The sequence below is a fragment of the Micromesistius poutassou genome, assembly GCF_964030765.1.
Source record: "Micromesistius poutassou genome assembly, chromosome: 5".
Lineage (NCBI taxonomy): Eukaryota > Metazoa > Chordata > Actinopteri > Gadiformes > Gadidae > Micromesistius > Micromesistius poutassou.
Window position 1 is genome coordinate 5,625,141 of NC_140275.1, and position 24,200 is coordinate 5,649,340.

Below are 24,200 nucleotides of genomic sequence, written 5' to 3' on the forward strand. Positions count from 1 at the left end.
AAACACATAAGAGAGAAATGGGGACTTGTTGAGCCTGTTCAAAAAGTGCTTGGCACAAGATTCGACAGCAGAAGAAACAAAACTACTGGGACATATGACCAAGTCATTGTAACCGATATGTTTTCATATGTTCCAATTTTGGAAACACTGAAGAGTATTTTACAAAAAAAAGAATTTGCAGACATGATCAAGCCCAGGTATAGTCCCAAGGACGGTGTGTATGCAGACTTGAGAGATGCCACCTATTTTAAAGAAAGTCCCCTATTTTCTATTGAAAAAGATGCCTTGCAGATTCAGCTGTTTTATGATGACTTTGAAACTGCAAATGTCTTGGGATCCAAAAGAGGTTTACATAAATTAGGTGCTATATATTTTACTTTAAGAAATTTCCCCCCAATCTTTAATTCATCTTTGATTAATATCCATTTGTGTGCTCTATTTCATGCACAAGACATAAAAATATATCGTTTTAATTTGATACTTGAACCACTTATTAATGATCTGAAAGTGCTTGAGACAGAGGGACTTCAAATTCCAACTTTTGAACATGCAATTCATGGTACTGTAGTTCAAGTCACTGGCGACAATCTTGGTTTGCATGGTCTATTTGGCTTTGTAGAGTCATTTGGGGCACGATATTGCTGTCGTTTCTGTCTCCTTGAGAAACACTGTTTTCAAACTGTATTCTGTGAAGATGATCCAGAAGTTGTTTTAAGAACTGTTGATGTGCATGCACAGCACTGTCAGACTGTACAAACAGATCCTAGGCTGCCTCATGTACGTATATGGTGTGAAACGCAGTTGTTGAATTCAGTCTGTTGAATTCACTGGAGTATTTCAAGACAGCCAACAACCTCTCTGTAGATATAATGCATGATATTTTAGAGGGGGTTGGTCAGTTTGAGGTGAAACTGATTCTGAAGTACATTCAAGGCAACTTCCTAAGTGCTGAACAAGTGACTGGTAGAATACATGCATATGACTATGGTTTCAATCAGCAGCGAAACCGTCCACCTCTGACAACAGATAAGTTGATGGATGGAAGTAATGATTTGGGGTTGAATGCCATACAGTCTTGGTGCTTGTTACGCAATATACCTTTACTATTTGGTGATTTGATTGAGACAGATGATAAACACTGGCATCTCCTACTTTTGCTTCTACATATTGTTAACATTGTATTTTCACCTGTCCTGTCAGAGGGCATGACCGTATACCTCAAACATTTAATCATTGATCATCATCAGCTGTTCAAGCAATTATTTCCTGAAATAAATCTCTTGCCAAAGCATCACTTCATGATACACTACCCTCGTAGCATAAGGTACATTGGTCCGATTTTGCATACATGGTGCATGCGTTACGAGGCCAAACATAAATTCTTCAAACAACAATTAAAAAGCTTTAAAAACATTACAACAACATTAGCCAAAAAGCATCAAAGTTATATGGCAATGTATCATGAATCTTTTAGCAAGGAAAGATTAATTGTAGGTCCAGGAAAAATGATGACACTTTATGAGTTAAAACAGGGTGCAGCAATTGCTGAAAAACTTGGAACTGTTTTGTCAACCAGTGTGTTTTCTGCAAAATGGATAAAGTATCACGGTACAGAGTACCGTTGTGACTTCATTATATGTACTGAGGTAGCATGTGAGATGCCTGTGTTTTGTAAGATCAACACAATTGCTGTAAAGGATGACTTTGTTTTGCTCTGTGGAAAATTGATGGAAACAATGTGTTTTGATGACCATTACCACGCCTTTAAGGTCGGGCTACATCCAGACAAGGTTCTAAAAGTGTTGCACATAAATGATCTTTTTTACTCCAAACCATTTGATGTTCAAATGAAGTATGGTACGACAGATACCGCCTTATATATTGTTCCATATTGCCATTTTATGCAGACTTAGGGTCAATGTTCTCAAGTGGTGGCATTGTTAGGCTGACCAAAAGTTAACAGTTGTGTTTTATGTAGTGTTTTTATGCAGACTTGAGATCAGTTGCTTGGCACGGCAGGCACACTTGCAACCATCTACCTCATGAATGTTGTATTTACAGTTCACTTGGAGCCCTGTAATGGCACAGCAAGTACACTGTTACATGACCTTACTGTAACTGTTGTAACGTGTTTTTCCTAAAGTGAATGTTGTTGTATTGGGGTGCCTGGCACGGCAGGCACACACACACCCATTGCACAACTATTCACTTTTTTTTTTTTCTAAAGTGCAGAATGTGAACAGTTAAGTGCTCTTGTACAACTAAAGGTTGATTACACATGTTAAATACATCTTCAAAAGGTGTTTTTGTACAATAAAAAGTGAGTTGTACAATAAAAAGTGAGAAGTTAAATGCATTTTTGTGGTAACTTGTTTTATTCAAAGGTACATTCAAAGTATTTAATTATATGGATGGAGGCAATCTAACCTTTATACACTGCTGAGAGTCATATTTACTCTCTCCAGAGTTATTCAACCTGTAGTGTTAAGTTTCATTAAAGACCGGGTAAACCAAAAATAATTATGGGTTTTGAGTTTATAATACCACAGGAAAATATATTATTAACCACCCTGCCAAATTTGAAGGACTAAAAAAATCGCGAAGTATATAAAATTATGCTTCAAAGTTGATGAAAAATGAGCAGTAATCCCTGGCTCAGGACGGTGGGGGCGTGTGCGCTGCAGGCCAGGAAACCACGCCCATCACCGGAGAGCCAACTGCAAACTGACAATTCAAACCAGACTCGTGAGCGGTAAAACCATAGACGGGTGAAACCACAGAATGCTAGTGCGCGGTTAATGTATTTATACCTAGAGGGCAGCAGGGGGCGGGTTTATGTGAGTATGACCGCTTTACGTAACGCGGTCTTCGATGTAGACCCGCCCATTTTAAACCTGCACACAGAACATTCTCTGAGGCCTAGCTCCTCAAGGAAATGATGAATGGGAAAAATATTTTTTACATGTTTTGAGGGACACATTTAAGGCCTAATTAATATGATAAGAAGAAAAATACTGAATTTGGTTTACCCGGTCTTTAACACTGTCCAGTGTTAGCCAGTGTTAATTTTTTACTCAATTTTGAGTTAATTTTACTCTGAAATTTTAACACTATCGAAAGAGTTAATTTAACACCAATTCTGATAAGGACCAAATAGACTTGGACACAGTGTTAAATTTAACTCTTTAAGTGTTGATTTAACACTGCAAAATTTACTGTGTACAGAGCCTTTCTCTTAAAACCATTAGCAGCACATTTCAGTCCAAATGTTTTTTAAACAATCATTTAACAGGTGGATCGGCCCAGAGAATTGCAGTTGGACTCCATTTTTTACATGAAAAGCAGAGTTATGCTGGAGGTCCATATCCTCCCTTTTGAAACTATGAGCCACTAATTTGAGTCAAAAGGTTGTTTACAGTATTAATAAAAAGCAGGATAGGGCAAGAATCTGATGTTAGATTCCGTGTTTTGGGAATGTAAAGCAGAGTGGCGCAGCGGAAGCGTGCTGGGCCCATAACCCAGAGGTCGATGGATCGAAACCATCCTCTGCTAGAATCATTGCTGTACAAAGGATCAAGCATTGAAAGCGAGTGCCATCGTGATTTGAACCCACCCTCCCTACCAAGCATAAAGAGTTCATCTCACATTGTGATGACCATAAGTGTCCTATATTCCTCAAAAAGTATTTGACAATATCTGTTAGGAAGATGATTTGAGTGAGGGATTGGTAGTAAGACTGGGGTTGAAGAAAGACGATACACACACACATGTGTTGTTCTTATGTATTTCAAACCTTGATTGGTCGTTGATTATTTTTTCTTCAAATCTCATGTCAGAAAATGACGTGCGTCCCAGTGGCCTAATGGATAAGGCACTGGCCTCCTAAGCCAGGGATTGTGGGTTCGAGTCCCGTCTGGGGTGTATTCAAGCAGAGTGGCGCAGCGGAAGCGTGCTGGGCCCATAACCCAGAGGTCGATGGATCGAAACCATCCTCTGCTAGCAGTATTATGTATCAGGCCTCAAAGTTAATTCCGGATAGAGTGATGGCTACATCACTTTCATTTGGATGTCTGAAGTCATTGTGGCACCAGCAGAATTGGAGATAGAGGTACAGAGCCTTTCTCTTAAAACCATTAGCAGCACATTTCAGTCCAAATGTTTTTTAAACAATCATTTAACAGGTGGATCGGCCCAGAGAATTGCAGTTGGACTCCATTTTTTACATGAAAAGCAGAGTTATGCTGGAGGTCCATATCCTCCCTTTTGAAACTATGAGCCACTAATTTGAGTCAAAAGGTTGTTTACAGTATTAATAAAAAGCAGGATAGGGCAAGAATCTGATGGTAGATTCCGTGTGTTGGGAATGTAAAGCAGAGTGGCGCAGCGGAAGCGTGCTGGGCCCATAACCCAGATGTCGATGGATCGAAACCATCCTCTGCTAGAATCATTGCTGTACAAAGGATCAAGCATTGAAAGCGAGTGCCATCGTCATTCTAGCCCACCCTCCCTACCAAGCATCAAGAGTTCGTCTCACATTGGGATGAAAATGAGTGTCCAATATTCCTCAAAAAGTATTTGACAATATCTGTTAGGAAGACGATTTGAGAGAGGGATTGGTAGTAAGACTGGGGTTGAAGAAAGACAATACACACACACATGCATTGTCCTTATGTATTTCAAACCTTGATTGGTCGTTGATTATTTTTTCTTCAAATCTCATGTCAGAAAATAACGTGCGCCCCAGTGGCCTAATGGATAAGGCACTGGCCTCCTAAGCCAGGGATTGTGGGTTCGAGTCCCGTCTGGGGTGTATTCAAGCAGAGTGGCGTAGCGGAAGCGTGCTGGGCCCATAACCCAGAGGTCGATGGATCGAAACCATCCTCTGCTAGAATCATATGTTTTCAATGTTTCAGTCAAAAAATTAATTGCAATTGACATCCAAATCAAGAATCCTGTGCTGGCATAGGGATTGCGCCACACACTGTGCCCACCTCTCAAGTCATGCTGGAACTATAAGCTGCGTTACAATAAGCATTACAATGTGGATTGAGCCAGGGTTTACAATTTGACTCCATGTTATTTAAATGCAAAGCAGAGTGGCGCAGCGGAAGCGTGCTGGGCCCATAACCCAGAGGTCGATGGATCGAAACCATCCTCTGCTAGCAGTATAATGTATCAGGCCTCAAAGTTAATTCCAGATAGAGTGATGGCTAGGGATGGGTATTGATAAGATTTTTGCGATTTCGATTCTGCTAAACGATTCGGTTCTTTATCGATTCTCTTATCGATTCTCATTTGGAAAAAAGGAGAACAAACAGGTCAATTAGAATCAACTTTAGTTCAGTTAGAAGTAACATGATGACTTTACAAACTGTCTTGAGGTATAATAATAATAAAATAAATATTCTTGTATAATAAAGCCCCTTGTCACGGTCATTTTCTAAATTAAATGCATTGCAAATGCAAGAAGGCATTCATTTAATGTTAACTGTTAGTAATAGCAGGTTTTACAACGAGGCAAATGGCGCTAACATGATAGGCAGTGTTGTTACCTGCGGTATTAACAGCAGAGGAGGACATGCTAACGTTGCTGCTGCTGCTGCTGCTGCTGGGTTGAGAATCACTCCGGAGCGTATCGAAAACGCGACATTCATTCAAAGTTATCGCATGCTGTGTGCGCAAATGTTTCTGCATATTGGTAGTATTTCCTCCCGTTGATGAAATCTCCACTTTGCAAATATTGCAAGTTACCCTGTTGTCACCCTTTCTCGTGAAATGTAACCACACTTTCGAGCGTTTGTACCGCTTGGGTGCCATGTTGCCGGCTGCACTGCACTGGACGTCGCTACGCACGTTGCGTACCTATCTTGCGTAAGCTACGCAACGTGCGTGGTGACGTCATTCGCGCCCGCTCGGAATCGATAAGGGAATCGTTTGCAAAACTGGCAAACGATTCCAAGGAATCAAAACAGTCGGAACCGGTTCTCAACAAGAACCGGTTTTCGATACCCATCCCTAGTGATGGCTACATCACTTTCATTTGGATGTCTGAAGTCATTGTGGCACCAGCAGAATTGGCGATAGAGGTACAGAGCCTTTCTCTTAAAACCATTAGCAGCACATTTCAGTCCAAATGTTTTTTAAACAATCATTTAACAGGTGGATCGGCCCAGAGAATTGCAGTTGGACTCCATTTTTTACATGAAAAGCAGAGTTATGCTGGAGGTCCATATCCTCCCTTTTGAAACTATGAGCCACTAATTTGAGTCAAAAGGTTGTTTACAGTATTAATAAAAAGCAGGATAGGGCAAGAATCTGATGGTAGATTCCGTGTGTTGGGAATGTAAAGCAGAGTGGCGGAGCGGAAGCGTGCTGGGCCCATAACCCAGATGTCGTTGGATCGAAACCATCCTCTGCTAGAATCATTGCTGTACAAAGGATCAAGCATTGAAAGCGAGTGCCATCGTCATTCTAGCCCACCCTCCCTACCAAGCATCAAGAGTTCGTCTCACATTGGGATGAAAATGAGTGTCCAATATTCCTCAAAAAGTATTTGACAATATCTGTTAGGAAGACGATTTGAGAGAGGGATTGGTAGTAAGACTGGGGTTGAAGAAAGACGATACACACACACATGCATTGTCCTTATGTATTTCAAACCTTGATTGGTCGTTGATTATTTTTTCTTCAAATCTCATGTCAGAAAATAACGTGCGCCCCAGTGACCTAATGGATAAGGCACTGGCCTCCTAAGCCAGGGATTGTGGGTTCGAGTCCCGTCTGGGGTGTATTCAAGCAGAGTGGCGCAGCGGAAGCGTGCTGGGCCCATAACCCAGAGGTCGATGGATCGAAACCATCCTCTGCTAGAATCATATGTTTTCAATGTTTCAGTCTAAAAATTAATTGCAATTGACATCCAAATCAAGAATCCTGTGCTGGCATAGGGATTGCGCCACACACTGTGCCCACCTCTCAAGTCATGCTGGAACTATAAGCTGCGTTACAATAAGCATTACAATGTGGATTGAGCCAGGGTTTACAATTTGACTCCATGTTCTTTAAATGCAAAGCAGAGTGGCGCAGCGGAAGCGTGCTGGGCCCATAACCCAGAGGTCGATGGATCGAAACCATCCTCTGCTAGCAGTATAATGTATCAGGCCTCAAAGTTAATTCCAGATAGAGTGATGGCTACATCACTTTCATGTGGATGTCTGAAGTCATTGTGGCACCAGCAGAATTGGAGATAGAGGTACAGAGCCTTTCTCTTAAAACCATTAGCAGCACATTTCAGTCCAAATGTTTTTTAAACAATCATTTAACAGGTGGATCGGCCCAGAGAATTGCAGTTGGACTCCATTTTTTACATGAAAAGATAGATTCCGTGTGTTGGGAATGTAAAGCAGAGTTGCGCAGCGGAAGCGTGCTGGGCCCATAACCCAGAGGTCGATGGATCGAAACCATCCTCTGCTAGAATCATTGAGCGGCGATCATTGAGTGGCCTAATGGATAAGGCACTGGCCTCCTAAGCCAGGGATTGTGGGTTCGAGTCCCGTCTGGGGTGAATTCAAGCAGAGTGGCGCAGCGGAAGCGTGCTGGGCCCATAACCCAGAGGTCGATGGATCGAAACCATCCTCTGCTAGAATCATATGTTTTCAATGTTTCAGTCTAAAAATTAATTGCAATTGACATCCAAATCAAGAATCCTGTGCTGGCATAGGGATTGCGCCACACACTGTGCCTACCTCTCAAGTCATGCTGGAACTATAAGCTGAGTTACAATGAGCATTACAATGTGGATTGAGCCAGGGTTTACAATTTGACTCCATGTTCTTTAAATGCAAAGCAGAGTGGAGCAGCGGAAGCGTGCTGGGCCCATAACCCAGAGGTCGATGGATCGAATCCATCCTCTGCTAGCAGTATAATGTATCAGGCCTCAAAGTTAATTCCAGATAGAGTGATGGATACATCACTTTCATGTGGATGTCTGAAGTCATTGTGGGACCAGCAGAATTGGAGATAGAGGTACAGAGCCTTTCTCTTAAAACCATTAGCAGCACATTTCAGTCCAAATGTTTTTTAAACAATCATTTAACAGGTGGATCGGCCCAGAGAATTGCAGTTGGACTCCATTTTTTACATGAAAAGCAGAGTTATGCTGGAGGTCCATATCCTCCCTTTTGAAACTATGAGCCACTAATTTGAGTCAAAAGGTTGTTTACAGTATTAATAAAAAGCAGGATAGGGCAAGAATCTGATGGTAGATTCCGTGTGTTGGGAATGTAAAGCAGAGTGGCGCAGCGGAAGCGTGCTGGGCCCATAACCCAGAGGTCGATGGATCGAAACCATCCTCTGCTAGAATCATTGCTGTACAAAGGATCAAGCATTGAATGCGAGTGCCATCGTCATTCTAGCCCACCCTCCCTACGAAGCATAAAGAGTTCGTCTCACATTGGGATGAAAATGAGTGTCCAATATTCCTCAAAAAGTATTTGACAATATCTGTTAGGAAGACGATTTGAGTGAGGGATTGGTAGTAAGACTGGGGTTGAAGAAAGACGATACACACGCACATGCATTGTCCTTATGTATTTCAAACCTTGATTGGTCGTTGATTATTTTTTCTTCAAATCTCATGTCAGAAAATAACGTGCGCCCCAGTGGCCTAATGGATAAGGCACTGGCCTCCTAAGCCAGGGATTGTGGGTTCGAGTCCCGTCTGGGGTGTATTCAAGCAGAGTGGCGCAGCGGAAGCGTGCTGGGCCCATAACCCAGAGGTCGATGGATCGAAACCACCCTCTGCTAGAATCATATGTTTTCAATGTTTCAGTCTAAAAATTAATTGCAATTGACATCCAAATCAAGAATCCTGTGCTGGCATAGGGATTGTGCCACACACTGTGCCCACCTCTCAAGTCATGCTGGAACTATAAGCTGCGTTACAATAAGCATTACAATGTGGATTGAGCCAGGGTTTACAATTTGACTCCATGTAATTTAAATGCAAAGCAGAGTGGCGCAGCGGAAGCGTGCTGGGCCCATAACCCAGAGGTCGATGGATCGAAACCATCCTCTGCTAGCAGTATAATGTATCAGCCCTCAAAGTTAATTCCAGATAGAGTGATGGCTACATCACTTTCATTTGGATGTCTGAAGTCATTGTGGCACCAGCAGAATTGGCGATAGAGGTACAGAGCCTTTCTCTTAAAACCATTAGCAGCACATTTCAGTCCAAATGTTTTTTAAACAATCATTTAACAGGTGGTTCGGCCCAGAGAATTGCAGTTGGACTCCATTTTTTACATGAAAAGCAGAGTTATGCTGGAGGTCCATATCCTCCCTTTTGAAACTATGAGCCACTAATTTGAGTCAAAAGGTTGTTTACATTATTAATAAAAAGCAGGATAGGGCAAGAATCTGATGTTAGATTCCGTGTGTTGGGAATGTAAAGCAGAGTGGCGCAGCGGAAGCGTGCTGGGCCCATAACCCAGAGGTTGATTGATCGAAACTATCCTCTGCTAGAATCATTGCTGTACAAAGGATCAAGCATTGAAAGCGAGTGCCATCGTCATTCTACCCCACCCTCCCTACCAACCATAAAGAGTTCGTCTCACATTGGGATGAAAATGAGTGTCCAATATTCCTCAAAAAGTATTTGACAATATCTCTTAGGAAGACGATTTGAATGAGGGATTGGTAGTAAGACTGGGGTTGAAGAAAGACGATACACATGCATTGTCCTTATGTATTTCAAACCTTGATTGGTCGTTGATTATTTTTTCTTCAAATCTCATGTCAGAAAATAACGTGCACCCCAGTGGCCTAATGGATAAGGCACTGGCCTCCTAAGCCAGGGATTGTGGGTTCGAGTCCCGTCTGGGGTGAATTCAAGCAGAGTGGCGCAGCGGAAGCGTGCTGGGCCCATAACCCAGAGGTCGATGGATCGAAACCATCCTCTGCTAGAATCATATGTTTTCAATGTTTCAGTCTAAAAATTAATTGCAATTGACATCCAAATCAAGAATCCTGTGCTGGCATAGGGATTGCGCCACACACTGTGCCCACCTCTCAAGTCATGCTGGAACTATAAGCTGCGTTACAATAAGCATTACAATGTGGATTGAGCCAGGGTTTACAATTTGACTCCATGTTCTTTAAATGCAAGGCAGAGTGGCGCAGGGGAAGCGTGCAGGGCCCATAACCCAGAGGTCGATGGATCGAAACCATCCTCTGCTAGCAGTATAATGTATCAGGCCTCAAAGTTAATTCCAGATAGAGTGATGGCTACATCACTTTCATTTGGATGTCTGAAGTCATTGTGGCACCAGCAGAATTGGAGATAGAGGTACAGAGCCTTTCTCTTAAAACCATTAGCAGCACATTTCAGTCCAAATGTTTTTTAAACAATCATTTAACAGGTGGATCGGCCCAGAGAATTGCAGTTGGACTCCATTTTTTACATGAAAAGATAGATTCCGTGTGTTGGGAATGTAAAGCAGAGTTGCGCAGCGGAAGTGTGCTGGGCCCATAACCCAGAGGTCGATGGATCGAAACCATCCTCTGCTAGAATCATTGAGCGGCGATCATTGAGTGGCCTAATGGATAAGGCACTGGCCTCCTAAGCCAGGGATTGTGGGTTCGAGTCCCGTCTGGGGTGAATTCAAGCAGAGTGGCGCAGCGGAAGCGTGCTGGGCCCATAACCCAGAGGTCGATGGATCGAAACCATCCTCTGCTAGAATCATATGTTTTCAATGTTTCAGTCTAAAAATTAATTGCAATTGACATCCAAATCAAGAATCCTGTGCTGGCATAGCGATTGCGCCACACACTGTGCCCACCTCTCAAGTCATTCTGGAACTATAAGCTGAGTTACAATGAGCATTACAATGTGGATTGAGCCAGGGTTTACAATTTGACTCCATGTTCTTTAAATGCAAAGCAGAGTGGAGCAGCGGAAGCGTGCTGGGCCCATAACCCAGAGGTCGATGGATCGAAACCATCCTCTGCTAGCAGTATAATGTATCAGGCCTCAAAGTTAATTCCAGATAGAGTGATGGATACATCACTTTCATGTGGATGTCTGAAGTCATTGTGGGACCAGCAGAATTGGAGATAGAGGTACAGAGCCTTTCTCTTAAAACCATTAGCAGCACATTTTAGTCCAAATGTTTTTTAAACAATCATTTAACAGGTGGATCGGCCCAGAGAATTGCAGTTGGACTCCATTTTTTACATGAAAAGCAGAGTTATGCTGGAGGTCCATATCCTCCCTTTTGAAACTATGAGCCACTAATTTGAGTCAAAAGGTTGTTTACAGTATTAATAAAAAGCAGGATAGGGCAAGAATCTGATGGTAGATTCCGTGTGTTGGGAATGTAAAGCAGAGTGGCGCAGCGGAAGCGTGCTGGGCCCATAACCCAGAGGTCGATGGATCGAAACCATCCTCTGCTAGAATCATTGCTGTACAAAGGATCAAGCATTGAATGCGAGTGCCATTGTCATTCTAGCCCACCCTCCCTACCAAGCATAAAGAGTTCGTCTCACATTGGAATGAAAATGAGTGTCCAATATTCCTCAAAAAGTAATTGACAATATCTGTTAGGAAGACGATTTGAGTGAGGGATTGGTAGTAAGACTGGGGTTGAAGAAAGACGATACACACGCACATGCATTGTCCTTATCTATTTCAAACCTTGATTGGTCGTTGATTATTTTTTCTTCAAATCTCATGTCAGAAAATAACGTGCGCCCCAGTGGCCTAATGGATAAGGCACTGGCCTCCTAAGCCAGGGATTGTGGGTTCGAGTCCCGTCTGGGGTGTATTCAAGCAGAGTGGCGCAGCGGAAGCGTGCTGGGCCCATAACCCAGAGGTCGATGGATCGAAACCACCCTCTGCTAGAATCATTTGTTTTCAATGTTTCAGTCTAAAAATTAATTGCAATTGACATCCAAATCAAGAATCCTGTGCTGGCATAGGGATTGTGCCACACACTGTGCCCACCTCTCAAGTCATGCTGGAACTATAAGCTGCGTTACAATTAGCATTACAATGTGGATTGAGCCAGGGTTTACAATTTGACTCCATGTTATTTAAATGCAAAGCAGAGTGGCGCAGCGGAAGCGTGCTGGGCCCATAACCCAGAGGTCGATGGATCGAAACCATCCTCTGCTAGCAGTATAATGTATCAGCCCTCAAAGTTAATTCCAGATAGAGTGATGGCTACAACACTTTCATTTGGATGTCTGAAGTCATTGTGGCACCAGCAGAATTGGCGATAGAGGTACAGAGCCTTTCTCTTAAAACCATTAGCAGCACATTTCAGTCCAAATGTTTTTTAAACAATCATTTAACAGGTGGATCGGCCCAGAGAATTGCAGTTGGACTCCATTTTTTACATGAAAAGCAGAGTTATGCTGGAGGTCCATATCCTCCCTTTTGAAACTATGAGCCACTAATTTGAGTCAAAAGGTTGTTTACAGTATTAATAAAAAGCAGGATAGGGCAAGAATCTGATGGTAGATTCCGTGTGTTGGGAATGTAAAGCAGAGTGGCGCAGCGGAAGCGTGCTGGGCCCATAACCCAGAGGTCGATGGATCGAAACCATCCTCTGCTAGAATCATTGCTGTACAAAGGATCAAGCATTGAATGCGAGTGCCATCGTCATTCTAGCCCACCCACCCTACCAAGCATAAAGAGTTCGTCTCACATTGGGATGAAAATGAGTGTCCAATATTCCTCAAAAAGTATTTGACAATATCTGTTAGGAAGACGATTTGAGTGAGGGATTGGTAGTAAGACTGGGGTTGAAGAAAGACGATACACACGCACATGCTTTGTCCTTATGTATTTCAAACCTTGATTGGTCGTTGATTATTTTTTCTTCAAATCTCATGTCAGAAAATAACGTGCGCCCCAGTGGCCTAATGGATAAGGCACTGGCCTCCTAAGCCAGGGATTGTGGGTTCGAGTCCCGTCTGGGGTGTATTCAAGCAGAGTGGCGCAGCCGAAGCGTGCTGGGCCCATAACCCAGAGGTCGATGGATCGAAACCACCCTCTGCTAGAATCATATGTTTTCAATGTTTCAGTCTAAAAATTAATTGCAATTGACATCCAAATCAAGAATCCTGTGCTGGCATAGGGATTGTGCCACACACTGTGCCCACCTCTCAAGTCATGCTGGAACTATAAGCTGCGTTACAATAAGCATTACAATGTGGATTGAGCCAGGGTTTACAATTTGACTCCATGTTATTTAAATGCAAAGCAGAGTGGCGCAGCGGAAGCGTGCTGGGCCCATAACCCAGAGGTCGATGGATCGAAACCATCCTCTGCTAGCAGTATAATGTATCAGCCCTCAAAGTTAATTCCAGATAGAGTGATGGCTACATCACTTTCATTTGGATGTCTGAAGTCATTGTGGCACCAGCAGAATTGGCGATAGAGGTACAGAGCCTTTCTCTTAAAACCATTGTGACACAGCCACATGAAGTGTTTGAAAGAAATGGTACAAATTGTATGGAAAAAACAGTGCCCAGTTAACATAAAGTTTGAAATCCTTGCAAGGTTAAATAATGTTTTGGGTTACCTGTTAATTGGTTTTGTGTGTGTGTTTTGCCGATGTGGAAAAGCCATAATAGTGCCAGCGACATGTGATTTGGGCTGGGAGGACATGACAAAAAGGTTACTGGGACTTTAAGCTAGGTGATCTTAGGGGGCAAGGGGAGGAGTTACAGGGAGGTACCAGGAAGCAGAGGAACAAAGGAAAAATGTTTGGGATGGCCCAGGGGGTGGTGGTGAGTTTAGGAAAAGAGGGATCCGGATATCTTAAAACCCCACCAAATCTCCTTAGAAGGCCACGCTGTACAGACAACAAGAATTGAGTATATTTGTTTGAGCCTGCCTTACCGGTGAGATCCTTCCATTTTTTCACAATGCATTGTTAGTGGACTACTTTTTACGTGTTTTTGGTGGAATACTTTTTTGGGGTTTTGGACTTTCAGGGTTTGGGTGTTGGACTTTGGGAGACTTGGGGAAGGGTGAAGAAAGAAAAACCGTATGGTGTATAAAAGTTGTTGGACAATTTGATGTACTGATACAATTGCAAAATCAAATACAAAAGTTTTTGAGAAACAGTGTGTTTAGGGGGTATTTTGTTTTGGAATATACTGGATGGCTGATGGGAATGTGATTTGGTGGAAGTTTACATATGTAACTGAAATATATTGTCGTTTTCCGAACAAAAAGTGGTAATCTCCCTGAAAGAGAAATCAGGGTGATTGTTACAGATGGTGTCCAGTACGGGGGAAACTACATTGTTAAAAGTTATGTTGTATACTTTGGTTTTTTTTTGGGGAAAAAATCATGGAAATGTTTACTGTTGCAAACCCTGACGCAGAGGAGGGCCAGCCTGGGACTAGTTCCAGTTCCGCTGCTGCTTCTTCTCATACTCCTTCTCACACTTCTACTAACGCTAGTACTTCTACACATACTACCTCTACTCACACTGCTACACCTGATCTTACAACTCGTCACGCTTTCTGTCCGTTCAGACCAGGGCCTTTTGTAACCTTTAGAGAACCAGTGACGGAAATATCCTCTCTGTTAAGTGAAATGTACCTTGAAGAGGGAGAAAATTCTGATGGGTCTGATAGTGAAGAAAATATTAAAGGGGCGGATAGTCAGGAGGAAGTTGTAGTGCAGGAGATCAGTTCCTCTATTAGGGAATTGCAGAATAAAGTGAGTACTTTAGAGGGAGAATTCAGAGCTTCAATAGAGAGCACAATAGACCGTGAGCTTGGGCTCAGAGAGTATGTTGATAACAAGTTTGAAGATGTTGAGACACGTTTAAAGGACTCTGTTCAACAATTAGAGCGAGCTGTGGTAGAGTGTTTGTTACGGAGAGATGAACAGTGGGGAAAAGAATTAAGTAAAGTAAAACGCTCTAGCACCCCATTGAGTCAAGCCTCCTTTCGATATCCTCCATCTGATCTTAGTGATATTGGGCTTCCTCCGTCTAGAAAGGTGTCTGCTACTCCTTCTCTCATTGTCAAGCCTCCTGTCCGCCTCCAGTTTCCTGTCTTTGGAGAATCCCGAGAAGCAACAGAAGTGTTTAATTACATTGAACAGTGTGAGAACTTTTTAACCCTGAGGCCGCTTACTGATGGAGAACTGATGGCCACCTTATCAGCCACCTTTAAAGGACCTGCCAAGAGTTGGTGGACAGCAGAGAAAAAGAAAGTTAAGAATTGGTCCGAATTCAGAAAGTCATTTTTTTCAGCTTTCTTAACTACTGACTACCAGAATGAGGTGGAAGAGCAATTGCGGGTTAAAGTTCAGGGAGCGGACCAATGCATAAGAGATTTTGTTTATGATTACAGGGCTCTCTGTTTGCGTTGGAAGTCTGATATAACTGAAGAAGAGTTAGTCAGACGTGTCATGAACAATTGCAATCCAGCCCTAGTTAGCGGGTTAAGGGGAACAGTACACACTGTCGAACAGCTTGTCAAGTTGGGATCCATGGTGGAGCGCGACTGGGCTGCCAAGAAAGATTACTGGGCCAGAGTGAATAGTCAGGCCTCCAATGACAAGTCAAAAAAAAAAGGAAATGGGAAAAGTCCCAACACTAATGCTCAAGAGCACAAAGGAGCACAGCATATGATCATAGCTAAAGCAGTGACTCCAACGCTGCTGGTAGTTCCAATTGAGACCCGGGGACTCCAAGGAGAAGCAGTGCTAGACACGGGCTGCACATTCACCTTGATGCAGAGAAGCCTTTGGCAGAAGATGGCCAGGCCTGGAGATTCACTGATCACGGAAGATCTTTTGCATTTTGTGTTGGCCGATGGAAAATCACACCAAGCCGAGGGGAAGACACACCTGGCCTACACCTGGCATGGGGCTGTCTGGACAATTGGGACGTACATCATGAAGGATGAAAATCTAGCTTTTCCGCTAATTTTAGGGCTAGACTTCCTGACCAAAACCCAGGCCCAACTCAACTTAGGAGATCATACTTACGGTGTGCCTATCAGGGGGAAATGTTCTCACTTTCCATTTTTAAATCACCCACCTGATAGTCGCAGCTGGCACTCCATTGAAGAGCTCAAGGGGAAAGCTTACCTGTACATGGCGGTGTGTTCATCTGCTGAATCCCCTCAGTCGAGAGCAGTTGATGCATTAGAGGCACACAGAGCGCTGTTGCAGTCCCATTCACCAGAGATGCAGGAGTTGTTCCAGTCCGTAGCGGGAGTATGTGCAGCTAAAATTAGGAAGACCAACGTTACCCAGCATCATATTTACACTTGCGACGAGATACCGGTACGTGCAAAGGCCTACCGGGTGTCTCCACTCAAGAAAAACATCATTGAGCAACACGTAAAGCAGATGCTGGCAGACGATGTCATTGAACCATCTCAGTCGCCATGGGCATCTCCTGTGGTACTGGTAGGGAAACCTGATGGTTCTCATCGCTTCTGTATAGATTACAGGAGATTAAATATAAAGACCCCATTGGACGCTTATCCAATGCCAATTATCCATGAGATCCTGGAGTCTTTGCATGGGGCGAGTTGCTTCAGCACTTTGGATCTCCAGTCTGGGTATTGGCAAGTGGCTATGAGTCCTGAAAGCAAGGCTAAGACCGCCGTCATCACACCTATGGGTCTATATCATTTCAAAGTCATGCCCTTTGGATTGAAGAATGCTGCTGCTACATTTCAGCGGTTGATGGAAAGAGTGCTGGGTGAGTTAAGAGGGCGTGTCTGTCTGGTGTACATTGATGACATCATCATATATTCCCCCAATCACCAACAGCACCTTAAAGATCTTCATGCTGTGTTTTCCAAGCTGCAAGCAGCTAACCTTACCCTCAATTTGAAAAAATGCCACTTCTTTAAAACTCAGCTCAAGTTTCTGGGACACATTGTGTCTGGTATGGGAGTGGAAATTGACCCGGAAAAAACGACAGCAGTGGCCAATTATCCAACCCCACAGGATGTGAAGTCCCTGCAGAGGTTCCTGGGCCTAGTGGGGTGGTATCATAAATTTATCCCACACTTCGCGGAACATGCTGCACCTCTGAACAACTTGAAGCGAAAAGACGTCAAGTGGTTATGGACGGAAGAATGTCAGAGCAGTGTTGACCAACTCAAACAAGCACTGAAGACTTCACCCGTCCTTGCACAACCAGACTCCACAATACCTTTTCAGGTTCAGACAGATGCAAGCGATGTGGGGCTGGGAGCCGTCCTTGCTCAACAGACGCCAGAGGGCGAAAGAGTGATTGCGTATGCCTCTAGGGGACTGCGTGGGGCAGAAAACAATTACTCTACGGCTGAGAAGGAGTGCCTAGCAGTCGTGTGGGCAGTAGAGAAATGGCGCCACTACCTGGAAGGGGGCAAGTTTGATGTCTTCACCGACCATAGCGCCTTAACCTGGGCTTTCAACTGTCCCAAAACCAGTTCCAGGTTGACCCGTTGGACCTTGAGGTTGCAGCAGTTTGACTTTGAAGTCCATTACAGGAAGGGATATACGAACATTGTGCCAGATGCCCTATCCCGGGCAGTGGAGCCCCAGTCACCTCCTGTGGTGGCTTCCTATGTGGCAACCCAGTCATCCTCCTGTGCGGCTGACTTACCATCCTCTCTGGCTGAAGTAGCACAGGCACAACATCAAGATCCAGAGGTCAGAGAGATGCGAGCGGGAGTGATAGCCAATGTCAGGCAGACAGACCGTATTGGATGGGAAGTGATCCAAGATGTCCTCTATAGAACAATTCCGACCAAAGGAGTGGGACTGAAATATCAATTGGTAGTGCCCGAGGAGTTGAAATCTCTTTTCCTGCAATACTTCCACGACAGTCCATTGGGGGCACACTTGGGAAGACTCAAGACCTTACTTCGTATCCTAGAAGTGGCCTGGTGGCCTACCGTTAGGAAAGATGTGTGGCAACATGTCAAACAATGCACAACCTGTCAGCAGTACAAACCAGACAACAAAAAACCTGCTGGATTGTCAACTAAAGTGGAAGAACCCGGTTACATGCTGGGAATGGACTTCATGGGACCATTACCACGGAGCAAGAAAGGGAACCTTTACCTCCTCGTAGTAGTGGATTACTATACCCGATGGGTTGAACTATTCCCCATGCGGGATAGTAAAACACCTCGCCTATGCCAGCTGCTAAGAGATGAGATCCTAACCAGGTGGGGTGTGCCTAAATACATCGTTTCAGACCGAGGGCCACAATTCACTAGTCAGCTTCTCCAAGCCCTTTGCAAGAAGTGGGGAATCATCCAGAAACTGACCACAAGCTACCATCCACAGACAAACTTAACTGAACGGGTCAATCGGAATCTGAAGACTATGATTGCTTCCTATGTAGGAGAACATCATGAGGATTGGGATAAGTGGTTGTCGGAGTTCCGGTTCGCCCTGAACAACAACCAGCATGAAACCACAGGACGGACTCCTGCAGAACTTGCCCTTGGGAGACACCTGAAAGGACCTTTGGAGAGGCTTATACATCAAGCTCCAGCTCCGCATCCACAGGAATCCCAATACTCCTTACTGGAACGACAACACCAAATGAGACAGGAGGTCAGACAGAGAGTGGGAGTAGCCAGACACAGACAAGCCAGATACTATGATGCCCATAGGAGAGTTGCGCAATTTCTTGTGGGAGATCTGGTCTGGGTCCGAACACACCCTCAGTCTAAGGCCTCTGAAAAATTTTCATCAAAGCTAGCACCCAAGTGGTCAGGGCCAGCACAAGTGATGAAAATATTAGGGCCTCTCAATTATAGGCTTAAATGGCAAGACACTGACAATACGGACACGGTACATGTGGGTAATCTGAAATCTTATTTCGGGGCTCAGCCCCTCACACCTCCGGCTGGGGGGGGGGGGGATCTGTGACACAGCCACATGAAGTGTTTGAAAGAAATGGTACAAATTGTATGGAAAAAACAGTGCCCAGTTAACATAAAGTTTGAAATCCTTGCAAGGTTAAATAATGTTTTGGGTTACCTGTTAATTGGTTTTGTGTGTGTGTTTTGCCGATGTGGAAAAGCCATAATAGTGCCAGCGACATGTGATTTGGGCTGGGAGGACATGACAAAAAGGTTACTGGGACTTTAAGCTAGGTGATCTTAGGGGGCAAGGGGAGGAGTTACAGGGAGGTACCAGGAAGCAGAGGAACAAAGGAAAAATGTTTGGGATGGCCCAGGGGGTGGTGGTGAGTTTAGGAAAAGAGGGATCCGGATATCTTAAAACCCCACCAAATCTCCTTAGAAGGCCACGCTGTACAGACAACAAGAATTGAGTATATTTGTTTGAGCCTGCCTTACCGGTGAGATCCTTCCATTTTTTCACAATGCATTGTTAGTGGACTACTTTTTACGTGTTTTTGGTGGAATACTTTTTTGGGGTTTTGGACTTTCAGGGTTTGGGTGTTGGACTTTGGGAGACTTGGGGAAGGGTGAAGAAAGAAAAACCGTATGGTGTATAAAAGTTGTTGGACAATTTGATGTACTGATACGATTGCAAAATCAAATACAAAAGTTTTTGAGAAACAGTGTGTTTAGGGGGTATTTTGTTTTGGAATATACTGGATGGCTGATGGGAATGTGATTTGGTGGAAGTTTACATATGTAACTGAAATATATTGTCGTTTTCCGAACAAAAAGTGGTAATCTCCCTGAAAGAGAAATCAGGGTGATTGTTACACCATTAGCAGCACATTTCAGTCCAAATATTTTTTAAACAATCATTTAACAGGTGGTTCGGCCCAGAGAATTGCAGTTGGACTCCATTTTTTACATGAAAAGCAGAGTTATGCTGGAGGTCCATATCCTCCCTTTTGAAACTATGAGCCACTAATTTGAGTCAAAAGGTTGTTTACAGTATTAATAAAAAGCAGGATAGGGCAAGAATCTGATGTTAGATTCCGTGTGTTGGGAATGTAAAGCAGAGTGGCACAGCGGAAGCGTGCTGGGCCCATAACCCAGAGGTTGATTGATCGAAACCATCCTCTGCTAGAATCATTGCTGTACAAAGGATCAAGCATTGAAAGCGAGTGCCATCGTCATTCTACCCCACCCTCCCTACCAAGCATAAAGAGTTCGTCTCACATTGGGATGAAAATGAGTGTCCAATATTCCTCAAAAATTATTTGACAATATCTCTTAGGAAGACGATTTGAATGAGGGATTGGTAGTAAGACTGGGGTTGAAGAAAGACGATACACATGCATTGTCCTTATGTATTTCAAACCTTGATTGGTCGTTGATTATTTTTTCTTCAAATCTCATGTCAGAAAATAACGTGCGCCCCAGTGGCCTAATGGATAAGGCACTGGCCTCCTAAGCCAGGGATTGTGGGTTCGAGTCCCGTCTGGGGTGCATTCAAGCAGAGTGGCGCAGCGGAACCGTGCTGGGCCCATAACCCAGAGGTTGATGGATCGAAACCATCCTCTGCTAGAATCATATGTTTTCAATGTTTCAGTCTAAAAATTAATTGCAATTGACATCCAAATCAAGAATCCTGTGCTGGCATAGGGATTGCGCCACACACTGTGCCCACCTCTCAAGTCATGCTGGAACTATAAGCTGTGTTACAATAAGCATTACAATGTGGATTGAGCCAGGGTTTACAATTTGACTCCATGTTATTTAAATGCAAAGCAGAGTGGCGCAGCGGAAGCGTGCTGGGCCCATAACCCAGAGGTCGATGGATCGAAACCATCCTCTGCTAGCAGTATAATGTATCAGCCCTCAAAGTTAATTCCAGATAGAGTGATGGCTACATCACTTTCATTTGGATGTCTGAAGTCATTGTGGCACCAGCAGAATTGGCGATAGAGGTACAGAGCCTTTCTCTTAAAACCATTAGCAGCACATTTCAGTCCAAATGTTTTTTAAACAATCATTTAACAGGTGGATCGGCCCAGAGAATTGCAGTTGGACTCCATTTTTTACATGAAAAGCAGAGTTATGCTGGAGGTCCATATCCTCCCTTTTGAAACTATGAGCCACTAATTTGAGTCAAAAGGTTGTTTACAGTATTAATAAAAAGCAGGATAGGGCAAGAATCTGATGTTAGATTCCGTGTGTTGGGAATGTAAAGCAGAGTGGCGCAGCGGAAGCGTGCTGGGCCCATAACCCAGAGGTCGATGGATCGAAACCATACTCTGCTAGAATCATTGCTGTACAAAGGATCAAGCATTGAAAGCGAGTGCCATCGTCATTCTAGCCCACCCTCCCTACCAAGCATAAAGAGTTCGTCTCACATTGGGATGAAAATGAGTGTCCAATATTCCTCAAAAAGTATTTGACAATATCTCTTAGGAAGATGATTTGAATGAGGGATTGGTAGTAAGACTGGGGTTGAAGAAAGACGATACACACGCACATGCATTGTCCTTATGTATTTCAAACCTTGATTGGTCGTTGATTATTTTTTCTTCAAATCTCATGTCAGAAAATAACGTGCGCCCCAGTGGCCTAATGGATAAGGCACTGGCCTCCTAAGCCAGGGATTGTGGGTTCGAGTCCCGTCTGGGGTGAATTCAAGCAGAGTTGCGCAGCGGAAGCGTGCTGGGCCCATAACCCAGAGGTCGATGGATCAAAACCATCCTCTGCTAGAATCATATGTTTTCAATGTTTCAGTCTAAAAATTAATTGCAATTGACATCCAAATCAAGAATCCTGTGCTGGCATAGGGATTGCGCCACACACTGCGCCCACCTCTCAAGTCATGCTGGAACTATAAGCTGAGTTACAATAAGCATTACAATGTGGATTGAGCCAGGGTTTACAATTTGACTCCATGTTCTTTAAATGCAAAGCAGAGTGGAGCAGCGGAAGCGTGCTGGGCCCATAACCCAGAGGTCGATGGATCGAAACCATGCTCTGCTAGCAGTATAATGTATCAGGCCTCAAAGTTAATTCCAGATATAGTGATGGCTACATCACTTTCATGTGGATGTCTGAAGTCATTGTGGCACCAGCAGAATTGGAGACATAGGTACAGAGCCATTCTCTTAAAACCATTAGCAGCACATTTCAGTCCAAATGTTTTTTAAACAATCATTTAACAGGTGGATCGGCCCAGAGAATTGCAGTTGGACTCCATTTTTTACATGAAAAGCAGAGTTATGCTGGAGGTCCATATCCTCCCTTTTGAAACTATGAGCCACTAATTTGAGTCAAAAGGTTGTTTACAGTATTAATAAAAAGCAGGATAGGGCAAGAATCTGATGGTAGATTCCGTGTGTTGGGAATGTAAAGCAGAGTGGCGCAGCGGAAGCGTGCTGGGCCCATAACCCAGAGGTCGATGGATCGAAACCATCCTCTGCTAGAATCATTGCTGTACAAAGGATCAAGCATTGAAAGCGAGTGCCATCGTCATTCTAGCCCACCCTCCCTACCAAGCATAAAGCGTTCGTCTCACATTCCTCAAAAAGTATTTGACAATATCTGTTAGGAAGACGATTTGAGTGAGGGATTGGTAGTAAGACTGGGGTTGAAGAAAGACGATACACACACACATGCATTGTCCTTATGTATTTCAAACCTTGATTGGTCGTTGATTATTTTTTCTTCAAATCTCATGTCAGAAAAAAACGTGCGCCCCAGTGGCCTAATGGATAAGGCACTGGCCTCCTAAGCCAGGGATTGTGGGTTCGAGTCCCGTCTGGGGTGTATTCAAGCAGAGTGGCGCAGCGGAAGCGTGCTGGGCCCATAACCCAGAGGTCGATGGATCGAAACCATCCTCTGCTAGAATCATATGTTTTCAATGTTTCAGTCTAAAAATTAATTGCAATTGACATCCAAATCAAGAATCCTGTGCTGGCATAGGGATTGCGCCACACACTGTGCCCACCTCTCAAGTCATGCTGGAACTATAAGCTGTGTTACAATAAGCATTACAATGTGGATTGAGCCAGGGTTTACAATTTGACTCCATGTTATTTAAATGCAAAGCAGAGTGGCGCAGCGGAAGCGTGCTGGGCCCATAACCCAGAGGTCGATGGATCGAAACCATCCTCTGCTAGCAGTATAATGTATCAGCCCTCAAAGTTAATTCCAGATAGAGTGATGGCTACATCACTTTCATTTGGATGTCTGAAGTCATTGTGGCACCAGCAGAATTGGCGATAGAGGTACAGAGCCTTTCTCTTAAAACCATTAGCAGCACATTTCAGTCCAAATGTTTTTTAAACAATCATTTAACAGGTGGATCGGCCCAGAGAATTGCAGTTGGACTCCATTTTTTACATGAAAAGCAGAGTTATGCTGGAGGTCCATATCCTCCCTTTTGAAACTATGAGCCACTAATTTGAGTCAAAAGGTTGTTTACAGTATTAATAAAAAGCAGGATAGGGCAAGAATCTGATGTTAGATTCCGTGTGTTGGGAATGTAAAGCAGAGTGGCGCAGCGGAAGCGTGCTGGGCCCATAACCCAGAGGTCGATGGATCGAAACCATACTCTGCTAGAATCATTGCTGTACAAAGGATCAAGCATTGAAAGCGAGTGCCATCGTCATTCTAGCCCACCCTCCCTACCAAGCATAAAGAGTTCGTCTCACATTGGGATGAAAATGAGTGTCCAATATTCCTCAAAAAGTATTTGACAATATCTCTTAGGAAGATGATTTGAATGAGGGATTGGTAGTAAGACTGGGGTTGAAGAAAGACGATACACACGCACATGCATTGTCCTTATGTATTTCAAACCTTGATTGGTCGTTGATTATTTTTTCTTCAAATCTCATGTCAGAAAATAACGTGCGCCCCAGTGGCCTAATGGATAAGGCACTGGCCTCCTAAGCCAGGGATTGTGGGTTCGAGTCCCGTCTGGGGTGAATTCAAGCAGAGTTGCGCAGCGGAAGCGTGCTGGGCCCATAACCCAGAGGTCGATGGATCAAAACCATCCTCTGCTAGAATCATATGTTTTCAATGTTTCAGTCTAAAAATTAATTGCAATTGACATCCAAATCAAGAATCCTGTGCTGGCATAGGGATTGCGCCACACACTGCGCCCACCTCTCAAGTCATGCTGGAACTATAAGCTGAGTTACAATAAGCATTACAATGTGGATTGAGCCAGGGTTTACAATTTGACTCCATGTTCTTTAAATGCAAAGCAGAGTGGAGCAGCGGAAGCGTGCTGGGCCCATAACCCAGAGGTCGATGGATCGAAA

The 24,200-nt window shown here is 43.8% G+C and overlaps 11 non-coding genes across 11 annotated transcripts; all 11 read left to right on the forward strand.

Annotated features, from left to right (window-relative positions):
* Positions 1-3,848: 3,848 nt before the first annotated feature.
* On the forward strand, positions 3,849-3,921 carry AC3HAE_014142 (transfer RNA arginine (anticodon CCU)). Its single transcript has one exon. It is a non-coding gene; the product is annotated as a tRNA-Arg (tRNA).
* An 816-nt stretch (positions 3,922-4,737) lies between these two features.
* AC3HAE_014265 (transfer RNA arginine (anticodon CCU)) lies at positions 4,738-4,810 on the forward strand. The gene has a single exon. It is a non-coding gene; the product is annotated as a tRNA-Arg (tRNA).
* Positions 4,811-6,715: 1,905 nt separating this feature from the next.
* AC3HAE_014388 (transfer RNA arginine (anticodon CCU)) lies at positions 6,716-6,788 on the forward strand. Its single transcript has one exon. It is a non-coding gene; the product is annotated as a tRNA-Arg (tRNA).
* A 1,863-nt stretch (positions 6,789-8,651) lies between these two features.
* Positions 8,652-8,724, forward strand: AC3HAE_014464 (transfer RNA arginine (anticodon CCU)). The gene has a single exon. It is a non-coding gene; the product is annotated as a tRNA-Arg (tRNA).
* A 1,084-nt stretch (positions 8,725-9,808) lies between these two features.
* AC3HAE_014025 (transfer RNA arginine (anticodon CCU)) lies at positions 9,809-9,881 on the forward strand. The gene has a single exon. It is a non-coding gene; the product is annotated as a tRNA-Arg (tRNA).
* Positions 9,882-11,744: 1,863 nt separating this feature from the next.
* On the forward strand, positions 11,745-11,817 carry AC3HAE_014037 (transfer RNA arginine (anticodon CCU)). Its single transcript has one exon. It is a non-coding gene; the product is annotated as a tRNA-Arg (tRNA).
* Positions 11,818-12,907: 1,090 nt separating this feature from the next.
* AC3HAE_014049 (transfer RNA arginine (anticodon CCU)) lies at positions 12,908-12,980 on the forward strand. The gene has a single exon. It is a non-coding gene; the product is annotated as a tRNA-Arg (tRNA).
* Positions 12,981-20,324: 7,344 nt separating this feature from the next.
* AC3HAE_014062 (transfer RNA arginine (anticodon CCU)) lies at positions 20,325-20,397 on the forward strand. The gene has a single exon. It is a non-coding gene; the product is annotated as a tRNA-Arg (tRNA).
* A 1,090-nt stretch (positions 20,398-21,487) lies between these two features.
* AC3HAE_014074 (transfer RNA arginine (anticodon CCU)) lies at positions 21,488-21,560 on the forward strand. The gene has a single exon. It is a non-coding gene; the product is annotated as a tRNA-Arg (tRNA).
* Positions 21,561-22,625: 1,065 nt separating this feature from the next.
* AC3HAE_014087 (transfer RNA arginine (anticodon CCU)) lies at positions 22,626-22,698 on the forward strand. Its single transcript has one exon. It is a non-coding gene; the product is annotated as a tRNA-Arg (tRNA).
* Positions 22,699-23,788: 1,090 nt separating this feature from the next.
* AC3HAE_014099 (transfer RNA arginine (anticodon CCU)) lies at positions 23,789-23,861 on the forward strand. The gene has a single exon. It is a non-coding gene; the product is annotated as a tRNA-Arg (tRNA).
* Positions 23,862-24,200: the final 339 nt, after the last annotated feature.